Source organism: Hyla sarda, chromosome 4 (assembly GCF_029499605.1).
Source record: "Hyla sarda isolate aHylSar1 chromosome 4, aHylSar1.hap1, whole genome shotgun sequence".
Taxonomy (NCBI): Eukaryota; Metazoa; Chordata; class Amphibia; order Anura; family Hylidae; genus Hyla; species Hyla sarda.
The window spans coordinates 314,051,272-314,066,999 of record NC_079192.1 but is presented as its reverse complement, the minus strand read 5'-3'; the positions used below and the strand labels follow the sequence as shown (position 1 = coordinate 314,066,999).

The window sequence follows — 15,728 nt, the reverse complement described above, 5'->3', positions numbered from 1 at the left end:
AGATTTTCGAGTGTGTCTCTTGGAATGTTCCACAAAGTTGGAAGCATACAATTGTTTTAAATGTCTTGGTATACTGAAGTGTAAAAAAAATCCCTACAAGAGACTTAGGCCAACCTTTGAAAAACAACCCCATTTGACTGATTCTTTGAATTGTCAGACAAACTAAATGCCCTCATTTTTTGTGAATGAGAGGGTGTATAAGAAAACATTCAGAATCAGGGCTCCCTAAGCTATATTATGATAATGAAATCTCACTTTTGGGGGTTTGCCACAGGTTCTCTTAAATAACATAATACAAATCCTCACAATGCAAATGAAAATACATACTGTAAATGAAAGTGCATGAACGTCGATTCAGCAACTGAAGCTCATCTGGCATTAAAATTAGCACAAAATCTGTGCATAAAAGCGTTATGGCATTGGTTTTCATCACCAAGCACCCTGCCAAGTGTTGGATAGAGTGGTATTAAGACTACCACCTCTTTAAAGGGGTTCTCCCGCCCTAAGACATGTTATAAGATGTTTGATCGCGGGGGTCCCGCCGCTGAGGACCCCCACTATCTCACATGTAGCACCCATCTCTGGGAGCTGCACTCAGCGCTGCAGCCTAAGAGTCTGCTGGGTCAAGACTACGGGGCCAGAGTATCGTGACGTCACGACTCTGCCCCCGTGTAACGTCACGCCTTGCCCCCACAATGCAAGTCTATGGGAGTGGGCATGACGTCATGATACTCCGGCCCCATAGAGGTGGGTGCTGCATTCAAGATAGCGAGGGGGCCTCAGCAGTGGGACCCACGCATTCAGGCATCTTATCCTTTGGATAGGGGATAAGATGTCTTAGGGTTGGAGTACCCCTTTAACTCTGGAGCAGAGAAAACATGTTCTGTGGAGTGAGGAATCTCGCTTCTCTATCTGATAGTCTGATGGATGAGTCTCGGTTTGGGGAATGCCAGGAAAATGTAACCTGCTTGACTGCATGGTGCCAATTGTAATATTTGGTGGGGGAGGAATAATGCTTGCAGGATAAGGTTTATCTATTATAAAGGATATAAGTCATTACAAGATATTATCTACTTTAGTGTTGAATTCTGATACCATACTAACCATGGGTTGAGACTCTACTTAGCTAGAAAAGAACACAATTGATGTCCAGTATGAGTTTGTAATCAAGCAGAATCAGACCCACAAGCTAAACTGTGGCCATATTATTACTATATGAAACAGGATTACATCTTTCTATTTGACAGGCAGAAAGTTGCAAAACCATTACATTTATAAAGACTCATGTGCCTTTTAATAAATTTGCCACAAACCACTTCAAGTCCTCCATTACTTAGATGGGTGTAACATAGGCCAGTCTTCGTACATGTGGGCCTTAATATCTGTAGAATTCGGCTTACTGTGTTTAGTATAAATATAGCCCAGGGGTAAGTCAACTGAAATGAAACAAGAGAAAATCAAAAAAGTAGAGGCAAATTTTTTTTTTTACAGCTTTAAAGGGGTTGTCTAGCAAAATCTTTCAAATATGCCCAGGTTGTCTGCTAAAAGTAAAAAAAAAACTGTACTTCCCTCTGTGCTCCCCCGCAGCCTTAGTGTTTGTGGCACCTGGTCTTCCCATACTGCACTTCCTGGTGCTGTGGTCAATACGTCACATTGCTGCTCAGCCAATCATATGATCTTCATGCTTTATCGACCTTTGTCAGTTCTTTAAACCTTTCTACCCACTCACACATCTTTTGATGGTTCATGATATGTCCATACTGAGCCAATTGTGAATTTCTACAGGTTTTACTCCTCTTCCCAAAGAAAGCCCACTACAGCATGTTGTACTTTGATGATGCAATCTTACAATGGAGGGTCCACTTTTGCCCTTATGGTTGCCACTCCACTAAAGGAATAGTGCAGAATTGTTCCAGGTGGAACCAACAAACAGAGAAAGTACATATGTTGCATTTCCCTAGCATTCTTTGTTCGGGTCATCACATTACTTGATAATCACCTTTAGGTTAGGTTTCCCCACAGTTTTTCTTCTGGTGTTTTTTTTTTTTATAGAAAACTGCGACTGCAGTTTTTGAGCCAAACCCAGATGTCTATTCAAAAGGAATAGGAAATATAAAGAAAGGATTTATACTTCTCTTCACTGTTGGATCCACTTCTGACTTTGAGTGCGTTCACACTGAGCAAATCAAGAGGAATTCACGGCGAAAAATGTACATGCGGAAAAAAGAATTGAAGGGTTTTTCAGCCATTTCCACGCGAATTCCGCACAAATTCCGCCCGACATCGGATTTTTTTTAACCATTGACCTCTATTGATTTCTGCTAGCGGATTCCGCTTGAAGAATGAACATGTTCTTTCTTCAAGCGGAAAGGAATTCAGCGTCAGAATTCCGCTAGCAGAATTTCCGATGTGTGAACAGGACGGCAGAAAAAACATTAAAGTCAATGGGCAGAGGAGATGTGCATTCATTTGGAGCAGAGAATTCAAGATGAATTACTCGAGTAAATTCCTCTTGAATTACTCAGTGTGAACGCACCCTTTGGCTCAAAATCTGCCGTGGCAGTTTTCCCAAAAAAAAACTGGAGGAGATTTATCAAAACCTGTGCAGAGGAAAAGTTGCCCAGTTGCCCATAGCAACCAATCCGCTTTCTTCTTTCATTTTTAACAAGGCCTCTGTAAAATGAAAGAAGCGATCTGATTGGTTGCTATGGGTAACTGGGCAACTTTTCCTCTGGACAGGTTTTGATAAATCTTCCCCCCATATGTGTAAACCTAGCCTTAGTTTTTTATTCTCGCTCATAATACTCATTTAAGAAGTTTATTTTATCGTGGACATGACGATTTCAGTGTTGAAGTAGCACTTAGCTTACTTTTTATATAATGAATTATTTTTGGGTTATTTTTAATGCTGAAATGTGACATGCCCAATCCACACTGAATACAATCTGTTCCTTTTATTAATTCATATTCACTGCACTCTAAACATCCACTCAATGTCCTTTAAATTATTTAAACAGCCATAGGATTAGGATTTCACAGGAAGTTTGATTATTGTCTGATAGATAATACAGATACATACAAGTATAACCTTCTAAAATACTAACACAATAAATATTGTGATACAAAAAAAACAAAGCATCCTTCTATATGGCAAAGTAAGGTTATAAATCATGAAGTTTACCCTTCAAAATATTAGATAAAAGTATTGAAAACATAAGCACACAACTGAGTTACACAATATAGACTGGTCTTTGGGGCTTTTAAAGGGGTACTCTGGCCATTGTCACGCCTCGGCCGGTGATAGGCAGTGTTATGTAACAGGCCTGGGCACCTGAAAGAATGCCAGGCCCAGGATGTTACATCACGCTGCCGCTCAGTCTATGACCAGCTGAGGAGGGACATCGCTGTGGTCATTGATTAGCTGAGCTCAGTGTGATATGTCGGGCCCCAAAACCAAAATAAAGACAAAAAAAAGGCTTAGGTAAGTTAAAAATGTTATAGTTTAACGGTGGCAGCCCAGGCTGTCAGGGCATGCTGGAAGTTTTAGTTTTACAACAATTGGAGGCATTGGAGTGATCATGTGGCTAAAAACTGTATGGGAATACCAAAATTACTGTATATTACCAGGTTGTAGTACTACTCCCAATTTGACCAAACAGATTCCACAAAAATTTGTCTTTTAAGACTCTAAAATGGTTAATGCCTATAACTTAAGGGCACATCAAAATCACGACTGGTCTTGTCTTGAGTGGCTGGAATATTAAGGCGGGGGAAGCTTTAGGTGCCCTTATTACACACGATACAAGTTAGCCCACAAGTTTTTGGGGGGTTTCTCACCCTCCCTTACTGTCTTCTTTTTTTTGGGATTAGCCATGTAGTATGTTTACTGTATTTCATTATAATTTAAGTTTTCTTTTTAGACTTGGGAGCCTGGCCATGAAAGAATTATCACCCACCGGTCCTCCAGGACACAGTGACTGCGGATGCAGTGACCCGGTATGCTGGTGATTCCTTTCCTGATAACCTGTAATTCATTGGATGTTCACAGTCCAGTTCCCATTAGTGCTAATAAAGCTGTGGCCATCTTTCAGTCTTTGTGTCAGTCTTTATAGTTTAAAGGTTTATTTGTAATTTATGGGTGAAGTTTATGGTTCAATCATTTAACCAGGCCACAGTTTTCTCCCTGCAGTCTTATTAACATTGACTGTGCCCAGTTCAAAATCATTCTTAGGGTAAGTTCACACGTGCAGGATCCTGTGCAGATTTGATGCAGATTTGTAACTGCAGATTAGAAGCTGTGCTCAGTCATTTAGTTTACATTGAAATCTGCAGCAGAAAATCCTGTGCATCAAATCTGCGTACGTGTGAACGTACCCTTAATAGAAAAGTTGCCTCTTTACAAATCCAAGTGTACCCATTCTAAAACATGCATCAAAGATATTGCTCCTATAGTACTACTCTATGTATTTGGCCTCTTGTTTCTGACAGATGGTGAGATTTGGCTTGTGACAAGGTATGCCAACTGTACTGATTACCCCAAGCTGTGCCAAAATCACACACAATTATATATGCCAATGGGGCACAATCCAGCACATGCCAACAAGTGTTGGATTCTTAAAACAATCTAACACAATTTATCTTTTTTAGCTTTATCTGCAAATATTATGGTGCGTTCACATGTGTGTATTTTACTGTAGATTTCCTGCAGATGATTTTGCTATCCATTGATTTCTTCAGCAAAATATGCACAGGCGAACATACCCTTAAAGGGGTACTCTGCACCTAGACATCTTATCCCCTATCCAAAGGATAGAGGATAAGAGGTCTGATCATGGGGGTCCCGCTACTTGGGACCCCCGCGATCTCCCTGCTGCACCCGGCCTTCATTTAGAGCATCAAGTGCAGCGCTGGAGACTCGTGACATCACGGCCACGACCCCTCAATGCACGTCTATGCATTGATTTGCATTGAGGGGCATGGTTGTGACATCACTAGCAGGGCGTGACCTTGACATCACGACCCTCCGCCCTGCCTCACCAGTCATCCAGCATGGAGTGAAGTTACACCCCCTCCCATAGACTTGCATTGAAAGGGGGGCGTAGCCGTGATGTCACGAGCCTCCGGTGCCGCATCGCTAGTCATCCAGCACGGAGCGAAGTTCGCTACATGCACCGGATGTCTGGGGTGCCGCAGCCGAGATCCCCAGCGGTGGGAACCCCACGATCAGACATCCTATCTCCTATCCTTGTGAACAGTGCAGCATAATCCCTTGAAATCAACCGCACTCTGTGGCAGCAGAATGTCCGTGCGGACATTACGCACATTTTTCGCCCACGTGAACCTGGCCTAAGAACACCACAGAGAGAACATCAGTAATGGTCTGCACTATGTATAACACATCATTGTCTGGACTGGACGATTAGTTGCTTTAAATAAGAAGTATAAAGTGCCACCCCCTCAACAGTGCCTGCCACAATGTGCCCTCATAATAGCACCAGCCACAATGTGCACTTATAATAGCACCAGCCACAAGTGTCCCAGCACTGCTGCTCTTCACTCTTCCTTACATGGACGATGCATGTCAGTGCAAGAAAGAGAGCGGAGCATCTCATGAGCTTTTTCATTTGGGTACATTTACCACCATTTTTATTGGCAGAAAACTGCTGGCACCAAGACAATTTTCATACTGTACTTTTGCTCCCCTGCATCTTTATAACAAATCACAAGATGATACTAGAAACCCAGAATATGGTAATTACGGTAACATAGCAGCTGATGCCATTAAACATAGCTGAAATTGCAAGGCCATAATTCAGTAGGGCGTAGGGTTATGAAAGGACACAGACTCATGCACGTCCTGTCAATGTAAAGTGAATAAATGTGGCACCACTGCAAGTGCATAGCATCAGTCTGGAAAGAAAAATGATCCTCCAAGTGAAAGCCACATATGACAAGCAAACATTTAGATGGCATCCCAGAAGAGCCAGGGCAGGAATGCCGGGAATTATAGCACTCTGTATGATTGGAGCTGTAATGCTGACATGAGCATCTGATGGATACTCCGAAGTGGATCTTCATTAGCGCGTATGTTACATGAGACTAGAGAATAGATACACAGAGAATATGCCAGCTTTCCATTATCTTTAGTAAGACTGAATTCACATTCTATAGAAATTAACTGTAAAGTAAAAAAAAAAATAAATCAAGCCTACAGCCATAATATGCCACTATGACTGTTCTCATCTAAGTCATGGACACCAAAAGACGTATGAAGGTGTCAGCATGAACTTTCTCAGCCATTTTTGCTACCGTAGCTTTTTTGGGAAGATTGGACAAGGAAGACTAGCCTTCAATTCCCATATGCACCAAGAGGTTTTGGTGCCCAGACAATGACCCTCTCTCATTTACCGGCTGTCCTTCCTTGAACCACTTTTGGTAGTTACTGACCACTGTGAACACAACCACATGACCAAGCCCAGCTGTATTCTAAGTTATGACTGATTGGAAAATGTTATACTATTTTATTTTACACTATATAAGTAGGGACACTCTTTTAGCTACAAGACTAAAGTGACAATCACCACAGGATTGTTCCTCCTCCTTCCCTCAGGCACCATTTACAGAATAAAAACATGATAAAAGTATTATGTCAATGGATTGCTGGGAGAAACTATCATAGTGCATTCAGCAACATTTGATTGGTAGCGCTTTAAAACATTTCCAAGAGGAATAAATACACAAGTAGTATGTATAGTAACTCCCTTTAAGCATGTTATCAATACAGTATCTTTCATAATGAGTATATCCCACCATTTTTGTAAATATTTAATTGTATGTTTTCATGTGACAACAATGAAGGAATTACATTGTAGCAGAGTGTCAAGTAGTAAGTGCACAGCCTGTACAACAGTGTTTAAAGAGTACCTCTCATCAAAAAATGTTTTTATATTTTATAGTTTATAATATATTGAACACTTTTCTAATAGGATTCTATAAAAAAAAAAAAAAAAAGATTTTTCTATGTGTTTTTGGTGTTTAAACTTTTGGCCACTAGGGGTCTCCCTAGGAGTCCCTTTTTTGGTGATTTCGGACTCACGCCAGCCTGGCGGCTGAGTCCGAAATCTGATACTAAGCGCAGCTCTCGCCTGTCAGACAGGCGGAAGCGAGCTCTGTGCGCTCCTGACTCTGCCGGCCAGCGTCGTCAGGCTACTCCCACTGACAAGGAGAGCCAGTGTGAGGTGGAATTTTGCGACCCATGCAAACGTGCAAAATTCCACCTCACACCGTCCCTGCCCTGCACTACGCCTACATACAGGAAGAAGGGTGGAAGCGACCCGGCAAGGCTTCAGATGAGGTCGCGCCTGCCGGGCCCCACCCACTTCCTCCCTTCTCAGACGCTCCTATCTGAGCTACCGAAGATGAACATAAAAAGGTATATTTAAGGGGTTTAAAATTTAAATGAACACTAGGATAGATAGAGTTAGAGACAGGGACAGATGGGGAGGGGGGTTAGGGAAAGTTTAGTTGATAATATGTGCTCTTTAACTCCTTAAGGACCAGGCAATTTTTCATTTTTGCACTTTCGTTTTTCCTCCTCACCTTCTAAAAATAATAACGTTTTCAATTTTGCACCTACAGACCCATATGAGGGCTTGTATTTTGTGCCACCAATTTTACTTTGCAATGACATCAATCATTTCACCACAAAATCTACAATAAAACCAGAAAAACAATATTTGTGGGGCAAAATAAAATAAAAATAAATTAAAAAAAAACACAATTTTGTAACTTTTGAGGGCTTCTGATTCTACACAGTGCACTTTGGTAAAAATGACAACATATTTTTATTCTGTAGGTCCATACGGTTACAAGGATACCTAATTTATATACGGTAGATTTTATTTTATTTTACTACCCAAAAAAATTACATCTTTATGCATCAAAATAATTTTCTGACCCCTATAACTTTATTTTTCTGTATATGGAGATGTATGAGGGCTCATTTTGTGCGCCATGATCTGAAGTTTTTATCGGTATTATTTTTGTCTTGATAGGACTTTTTGATCCTTTTTTATACATTTTTTTTTAGGTATACAAAGTGACCAGAAATATGCAATTTTTGACTTTTTTTTTTTTTACACCATTGACCGTGCGGTTTACTTAACGCTATATTTTTTAAGTTTGGACATTTGGGCACGCGACGATAACCCATATGTTTATTTTTATTATGTTTACATATTTTTTATATGGAAATTGGGAAAAGGGGGGTGATTCAAACTTTAAATATGGAAGGGGTTAATGTTTTTGTTTTTTTAAGTTTTACTTTTTTCTTTACACTTTATTGGTCCCTTAGGGGACTTTTAGGAGGAATCATTAGATTCCTCATACAGATCAATGAAGTTCCATAGAACCACATTGAACTGTGTGTTCTGCGCTCAATTGATAAAGCCTGGTCCAGCCAGGCTCTATCAATTTCAGAGCCGCAGCAGCCACGGAAGCAACAGTAAGCCCTCTAGCTACCACAGAAGTGGACCGCTCCCCCACGATCAGGCTGCAGGGGGATCTGCCCCACTGGACCAACCGGTACTGGTTAAAGGTCCCTTTAGACGCTGCTGTCAGCTTTGACAGTGGCGGATCTAAAGTGTTAATAGCCACCTGCAATAATCCCCACATGTTGGCTATTAACGGCAGCCCCCAGCTACAGGAATCAGCTGGGGGCCGGTATGGTGCGGGCTCGAGTCAAGAGCCCACATCATACACTGGTTCCCATCTCAGGACAAACCAGCTCGTCCTTAGACGGAAACCGGTTAATGTTGTGTCTTTTCAAAATAACTTAACACAGTAATTAATATCTACACCTTGGCAACAAAAGTGAATACACTTCTAAGTGGAAATGTCCAAATTAGGCCCCGAATAGCCATTTCCCCTCACCAGTGTCATGTGACTTGTTAGTGTTACAAGGTTTCATGTGTGAATGGGGAGCAGGTGTCTTAAATTTGGTGTAATCGCTCTCACACTCTTTAATACTGGTTAATGGAAGTTCAACATGGCATCTCATGGCAAAGAACTCTGAGAAAGAATAGTTCACCTAAAAGAATTGCCAAGACCCTAAAGATGAGCAGTTTCACAGGACATGTTCTATTTAGAACAGGACTTACCATGTTCAACCAAAGAAGTTGAGTGCATATGCTCAGTGTTAAAACCAGAAGTTGCCTTTGGGAAATAGATGTATGAGTGCTGCCAGCATTTCTGCAGAGGTTGAAGGGGTCAGTCTGTCAGTAGTCAGAACATAAAAGCACACTAAAGATGATGCTCAAGAAAAGCCTGCAAACATTTTGCTGAAGACAAGCAGACTAAGGACATGGGTTACTGAAACCATGTCATAAGGTCTGAGAAGACCAAGATAAACTTATTTGGTCAAGATGGTGTCAAGCATCTCTGGCAGCAACCAGCTGAGAAATACAAAGACAAGTGTATCTTGCCTACAGTCAAGCATGGTGATGGGTGTCATGGTCTGGGACTGCATGAGTAGAATCCCCTTCCTTTAGAAACTGGGCTGAAGGGCAGTAATCCAACATGATAACAACCCCAAACACACATCCAAGATGACCACTGCCTTGCTTAAGAAGCTGACGGTAAAGGTGATTGTCTGGCCAAGCATGTCTCCAGTCCTAAACCCTATTGAGCATCTGTGGGGCATCCTTAAATGGAAGGTGGGGGAGCGCAAGGTCTCTAACATATGTTGAAGAGGATTCCAGTGGCAATCTGTGAAGCTCTGGTGAACTCTATGCTCTAGAGGCTTAAGGCAGTGTTGGAAAATAATGGTAGCCACACAAAATATTTACACTTTGGGCCCAATTTTGACATTTCCAGGTTTAGACATTAATGGCTGTGTGCTAAGTTATTTTGAGGGGAAACAATATTAAACACTGTTATACAGGATAACTCACTACTTTACATTATAGCAGAGTGTCATTTCTTCAGTGTTGTCTGATGAAAAGATATAATATATTTACAAATATGTGAGGGGTGGACTCGCTTACATGAGATACTTTTTAGGTGCCCTTGAATAGATGTTGCACCTTCACTTCTGTGCAAATGATGTGTTGATTGTTTTAATAAGTTGTTGGCAAGGCCAAAGTAATGCTAGATTAGATAGTGCAGATGGGCATTAGATGGGGTATTGAAAACCGTTTCACAACCTCATCTTGTGTGAATTGCCCAGGAAGTGACAAGAGCTTATTAAGAATGAAATACTCTTTAATGGCCGACCTCAACCTGACTGAGCAACATCCATTTTTCAAAGACTAAACTGATGGCTAAAAGAATTTACAAACAAGCAGCTACTGAAGATGGCTGTAGGAAAAGCCTGCAAATCATTCCAATTCCCAATGATGGAAAGTCTACTGTGCACGACATTCATGGGTTTAGGCTCCAGGCAGACACATTGATAAGAGCCTTTTTACTGATTTATCGTACAGCCATTTACATTTTTCATTATTGTCCATATATCCCCCCGTTTACAAAGAGACATGTGTGGCCAATAAAAATGATTTTATGACCACACAAAGATGCAGTCAGTTGACGAAGAAATTTTATCTCTTTCGTCGGATGATCATTGGGCCTTTTCCATGGGCCAATAATCCTATGAACGCTCATTCACCTGATAATTGGACCTTGTAAAAGGGCCTTTAGTCATTATGCTCAGGAGCTAAACAAAGCCGATTGAAACGCAACACTAACATTGTTGAGTTTTTTGGGATCTTATGTGGACTATAATAAAACATAATTTTTTTTTGAATACTCGTAAGACGCCGGACCACCATATTCTTCATTGTGAAATGTAGAGTGTAGGTAATGGACATAAAGCTTATATGAATAGTTGACAACAGTCTTAAAGAGAAAAAATTCTCTCTCTCTCTCTCTCTCTCTCTCTCTCTCTCTCTCTCTCTCTCTCTCTCTCTATATATATATATATATATATGCACTTAATACACATTGCTTTTACAATAAGTAGAAAAAAAGTATTGTACACTTGACCAGACAAGACAACCTACTTAAGCGCAGCCCTGATGAAGAAAGGAAACTGCCGGCTCAGTGCTTTGCCATATCGCTGACCTGGAAATTCTTATTAGCATTAATTACAATACTAGACAGATAAGCCTAAAGAACATGACTGGGAGCATCAACTTGAATGCAACACAGATTCCATCCCAAATAATTAATTTTTAGCAATGTTATTATGTAGGCTGCCTGGGGTAATGAATTTTAATGGAAAGGCGCCTTATAAGTGCAATAGAATCATTTCCAAGAATTAATTCAGTTTAAAGGGTGAGTAAAATGTATTCAGTTAACAAAGTAGTTTGTATACTGTCTAATGTACTCAATGTACAGTCAAGAATAAGGGGTTAATAACTGTAGTAGGAAAATAAGAAATACAGTAAATAAAATTAAGTGGGCCACAAAAATAATTCCAGATTACAAAATCAGTAGTAGTGATTCCAGATTAAAAGACACAGCAGTTTACACATCCACAAACATTGTCCAAAGTGTTTCACTTATTTCACATTTTGTTATATAGCTTTCTTGTGCCAAAGTAACAGAATAATCTTATTTTCTGCATTTAATACCCCATAAAGTAAACTTAAAAACAGAATTTTAGAAATCTTTACTTATTTATTATAAACGGAGAGGGGCATTGGTAAGAGAGGTGCCAAGAACTGAATGGTCACTCTGGCTGAGCTGCAGATGAGAAAAACATCCCAAAGGTCAACTATTACTGCAGTACTTCACCAATATGGGCTTTATGCTAGAGTGACCAGTAATAAGACTCTCTTTAATAAAAGACACATGATAGCTGCCTGGAGTTTGCAAAAAAGCACCTAAAGGACTCTCAGACTGTGAGAAACAAGATTCTTTGGTCTGAAGAAACCAAGGTAGAATTGTTTGGCCTCAATTTCTAGTGTCGTGTCTGGAGGAAACCAGGCACTGCTCATCACCTGCCCAATAGCATTCCTATGGTGAAGAATGGTGGTAGCAGCATCATAGCGTGCGGGAAACTGATCAGGGCTGAGGAAAAGCTGAATGGAGCAAAGTGCAAAGATGTTTTTACTGAAAACCTGTTCCAGAGTGATATGGACCTCAGACTGGGTTGAAGGGTCACCTTTCAACAAGACCTTTCAACAAGACAATGACCCGAAGTACACAACCAAGACAACATAGAAGTGGCGTAGGGATGACTCGGTGAATGTCCTTAAGTGGCCCAACCAGAGCCCTGACTTAAACCCAAAGGAACATCTCTGGGGAGACCTTAACTTGGCTGTTCACCAAAATCCTCATCCAACCTTACAGAGCTTGAGAAGATCTGCAAAGTATGACAAAAAATATTCCCAAATCGAGATGTGCAAACCTTGTTGCATCATGCCCAGGAAGACTGGAGGGTGTAATCGCTGCCAATGGTGCTTCAACTGCCTAAAGGGTCTGAATACTTGTATCAGTGAAATATTTTAGTTTTTCCTTTTCAATAAATTATCAAAGATTTCTAACATTCTGTTTTCACATTATCATTATGGGGTATTGAGTGCAGAATGATGGCCGCAACATAACAAAATGTGAAGAAGTGAAAGGATCTGAATACTTTCTGAATTGTGTACAGGTTAGCTGCTTTGCACTGTCCACCTCTTTTACATTTTTTTTTGTTTTGGTGTATTTTTGAAATTTTTTATTTATTTTTTATAAATACATGTTGTCAGACTGTTCAGAGTGCACCTCCTTGGAACAAGTAAATACTTCTAAGAGTAAATCCATAGTAGACGGATTACTTTAGGAAGAATTTCATAAATTCACACAAAAATCTGCATTTTGGTGCAGATTTGCTGTGGATTTCACCTTGCCCATTGATTTCAATGGAGAAATCTACAACAAGTCTGCAACATTAGTTGGCATGCTACAGATAGTAAAATTAGCACTGCAGGTCAGTTTCTCCTCTATGTATAGTTGAGAAGCTGAGATAAAAATAATAATAATAAAAAATAAATTTACTTTGCTGGTACAGTGATTTACTGCAGATCTGCCACGTGAATTTCCACGTGAAAAATCTGCAGCAAATCTGTGTAGTGTGCATTTACCCTAATACACACCAGATCCCTCTTAGGAACCATTCACATCCGAGTTATGCAACTGGTATGTACTGACATACTTGAAAAAAAAGTATGCCGTGACTACATTTGGTCTTCTTCCCGAACATGCAGGTGCAAGGCTATTGTTACGCCGAGCGCTCCGGGTCCCCGTTCCTCCCCGGAGCGCTCGCTACACTCTCCCCACTGCAGCGCTCCGGTCAGTTCCACTGACCCGGGGCGCTGCGATTCCGCTTCCAGCCGGGGTGCGATTCGCGATGCGGGTAGCGCCCGCTCGCGATGCGCACCCCGGCTCCCGTACCTGACTCGCTCTCCCTCGGTCCTGTCCCGGCGCGCGCGGCCCCGCTCCCTAGGGCGCGCGCGCGCCGGGTCTTTGCGATTTAAACGGCCACTGCGCCGCTGATTGGCGCAGTGATTCCAATTAGTGTGTTCACCTGTGCACTTCCCTATATCACCTCACTTCCCCTGCACTCCCTTGCCGGATCTTGTTGCCATTGTGCCAGTGAAAGCGTTTCCTTGTGTGTTCCTAGCCTGTGTTCCAGACCTCCTGCCGTTGCCCCTGACTACGATCCTTGCTGCCTGCCCCGACCTTCTGCTACGTCCGACCTTGCTTCTGTCTACTCCCTTGTACCGCGCCTATCTTCAGCAGCCAGAGAGGTGAGCCGTTGCTAGTGGATACGACCTGGTCACTACCGCCGCAGCAAGACCATCCCGCTTTGCGGCGGGCTCTGGTGAAAACCAGTAGTGACTTAGAACCGATCCACTAGCACGGTCCACGCCAATCCCTCTCCGGCACAGAGGATCCACTACCTGCCAGCCGGCATGGTGACAGTAGATCCGGCCATGGATCCCGCTGAAGTTCCTCTGCCAGTTGTCGCTGACCTCACCACGGTGGTCGCCCAGCAGTCACAACAGATAGCGCAACAAGGCCAACAGCTGTCTCAACTGACCGTTATGCTACAGCAGTTACTACCACAGCTTCAGCAGTCATCTCCTCCGCCAGCTCCTGCACCTCCTCCGCAGCGAGTGGCCGCTCCTGGTCTACGCCTATCCTTGCCGGATAAATTTGATGGGGACTCTAAGTTTTGCCGTGGCTTTCTTTCCCAATGTTCCCTGCATCTGGAGATGATGTCGGACCAGTTTCCCACTGAAAGGTCTAAGGTGGCTTTCGTAGTCAGCCTTCTGTCTGGAAAAGCCCTGTCTTGGGCCACACCGCTCTGGGACCGCAATGACCCCGTCACTGCCTCTGTACACTCCTTCTTCTCGGAAATCCGAAGTGTCTTTGAGGAACCTGCCCGAGCCTCTTCTGCTGAGACTGCCCTGTTGAACCTGGTCCAGGGTAATTCTTCCGTTGGCGAGTATGCCGTACAATTCCGTACTCTTGCTTCAGAATTATCCTGGAATAATGAGGCCCTCTGCGCGACCTTTAAAAAAGGCCTATCCAGCAACATTAAAGATGTTCTGGCCGCACGAGAAATCCCTGCTAATCTACATGAACTCATTCACCTTGCTACTCGCATTGACATGCGTTTTTCCGAAAGGCGTCAGGAGCTCCGCCAGGATATGGACTCTGTTCGCACGAGGCGTTTCTTCTCCTCGGCTCCTCTCTCCTCTGGTCCTCTGCAATCCGTTTCTGTGCCTCCCGCCGTGGAGGCTATGCAGGTCGACCGGTCTCGCCTGACACCTCAAGAGAGGACACGACGCCGCATGGAGAACCTCTGCCTGTACTGTGCTAGTACCGAACACTTCCTGAGGGATTGTCCTATCCGTCCTCCCCGCCTGGAAAGACGTACGCTGACTCCGCACAAAGGTGAGACAGTCCTTGATGTCTACTCTGCTTCTCCACGTCTTACTGTGCCTGTGCGGATGTCTGCCTCTGCCTTCTCCTTCTCTACTATGGCCTTCTTGGACTCTGGATCTGCAGGAAATTTTATTTTGGCCTCTCTCGTCAACAGGTTCAACATCCCAGTGACCAGTCTCGCCAGACCCCTTTACATCAATTGTGTAAACAATGAAAGATTGGACTGTACCATACGTTTCCGCACGGAGCCCCTTCTAATGAGCATCGGATCTCATCACGAGAGGATTGAACTTTTGGTCCTCCCCAATTGCACTTCTGAAATTCTCCTTGGACTTCCCTGGCTTCAACTTCATTCCCCAACCCTGGATTGGTCCACTGGGGAAATCAAGAGTTGGGGGCCCTCTTGTTCCAAGGACTGTTTAAAACCGGTTCCCAGTAACCCTTGCCGTGACTCTGTGGTTCCTCCAGTAACCGGTCTCCCTAAGGCCTATATGGACTTTGCGGATGTTTTCTGCAAAAAACAAGCTGAGACTCTACCTCCTCACAGGCCTTATGATTGTCCTATCGACCTCCTCCCGGGCACTACTCCACCCCGGGGCAGAATTTATCCTCTCTCTGCCCCAGAGACTCTTGCCATGTCTGAATACGTCCAGGAAAATTTAAAAAAGGGCTTTATCCGTAAATCCTCCTCTCCTGCCGGAGCCGGATTTTTCTTTGTGTCCAAAAAAGATGGCTCCCTACGTCCTTGCATTGACTACCGCGGTCTTAATAAAATCACGGTTAAGAACCGC

General features: G+C 42.8%; 1 protein-coding gene and 1 long non-coding RNA gene across 5 annotated transcripts in view; one reads left to right on the top strand and one right to left on the bottom strand.

Moving 5' to 3' along the window:
* The window catches only part of LOC130369516 (uncharacterized), a 131,114-nt gene extending 127,041 nt beyond the window's left edge, over positions 1–4,073 (top strand). For all 3 annotated transcript variants that reach the window (XR_008892798.1, XR_008892797.1, XR_008892796.1), the window contains exon 5: positions 3,921–4,073. This is a non-coding gene — a long non-coding RNA (uncharacterized LOC130369516). The remainder of the gene's footprint in view (positions 1–3,920) is intronic.
* The window catches only part of JAKMIP2 (janus kinase and microtubule interacting protein 2), a 113,780-nt gene that overhangs the window by 73,860 nt on the left and 24,192 nt on the right, over positions 1–15,728 (bottom strand). The gene's annotated exons all lie outside the window — the stretch shown is intronic.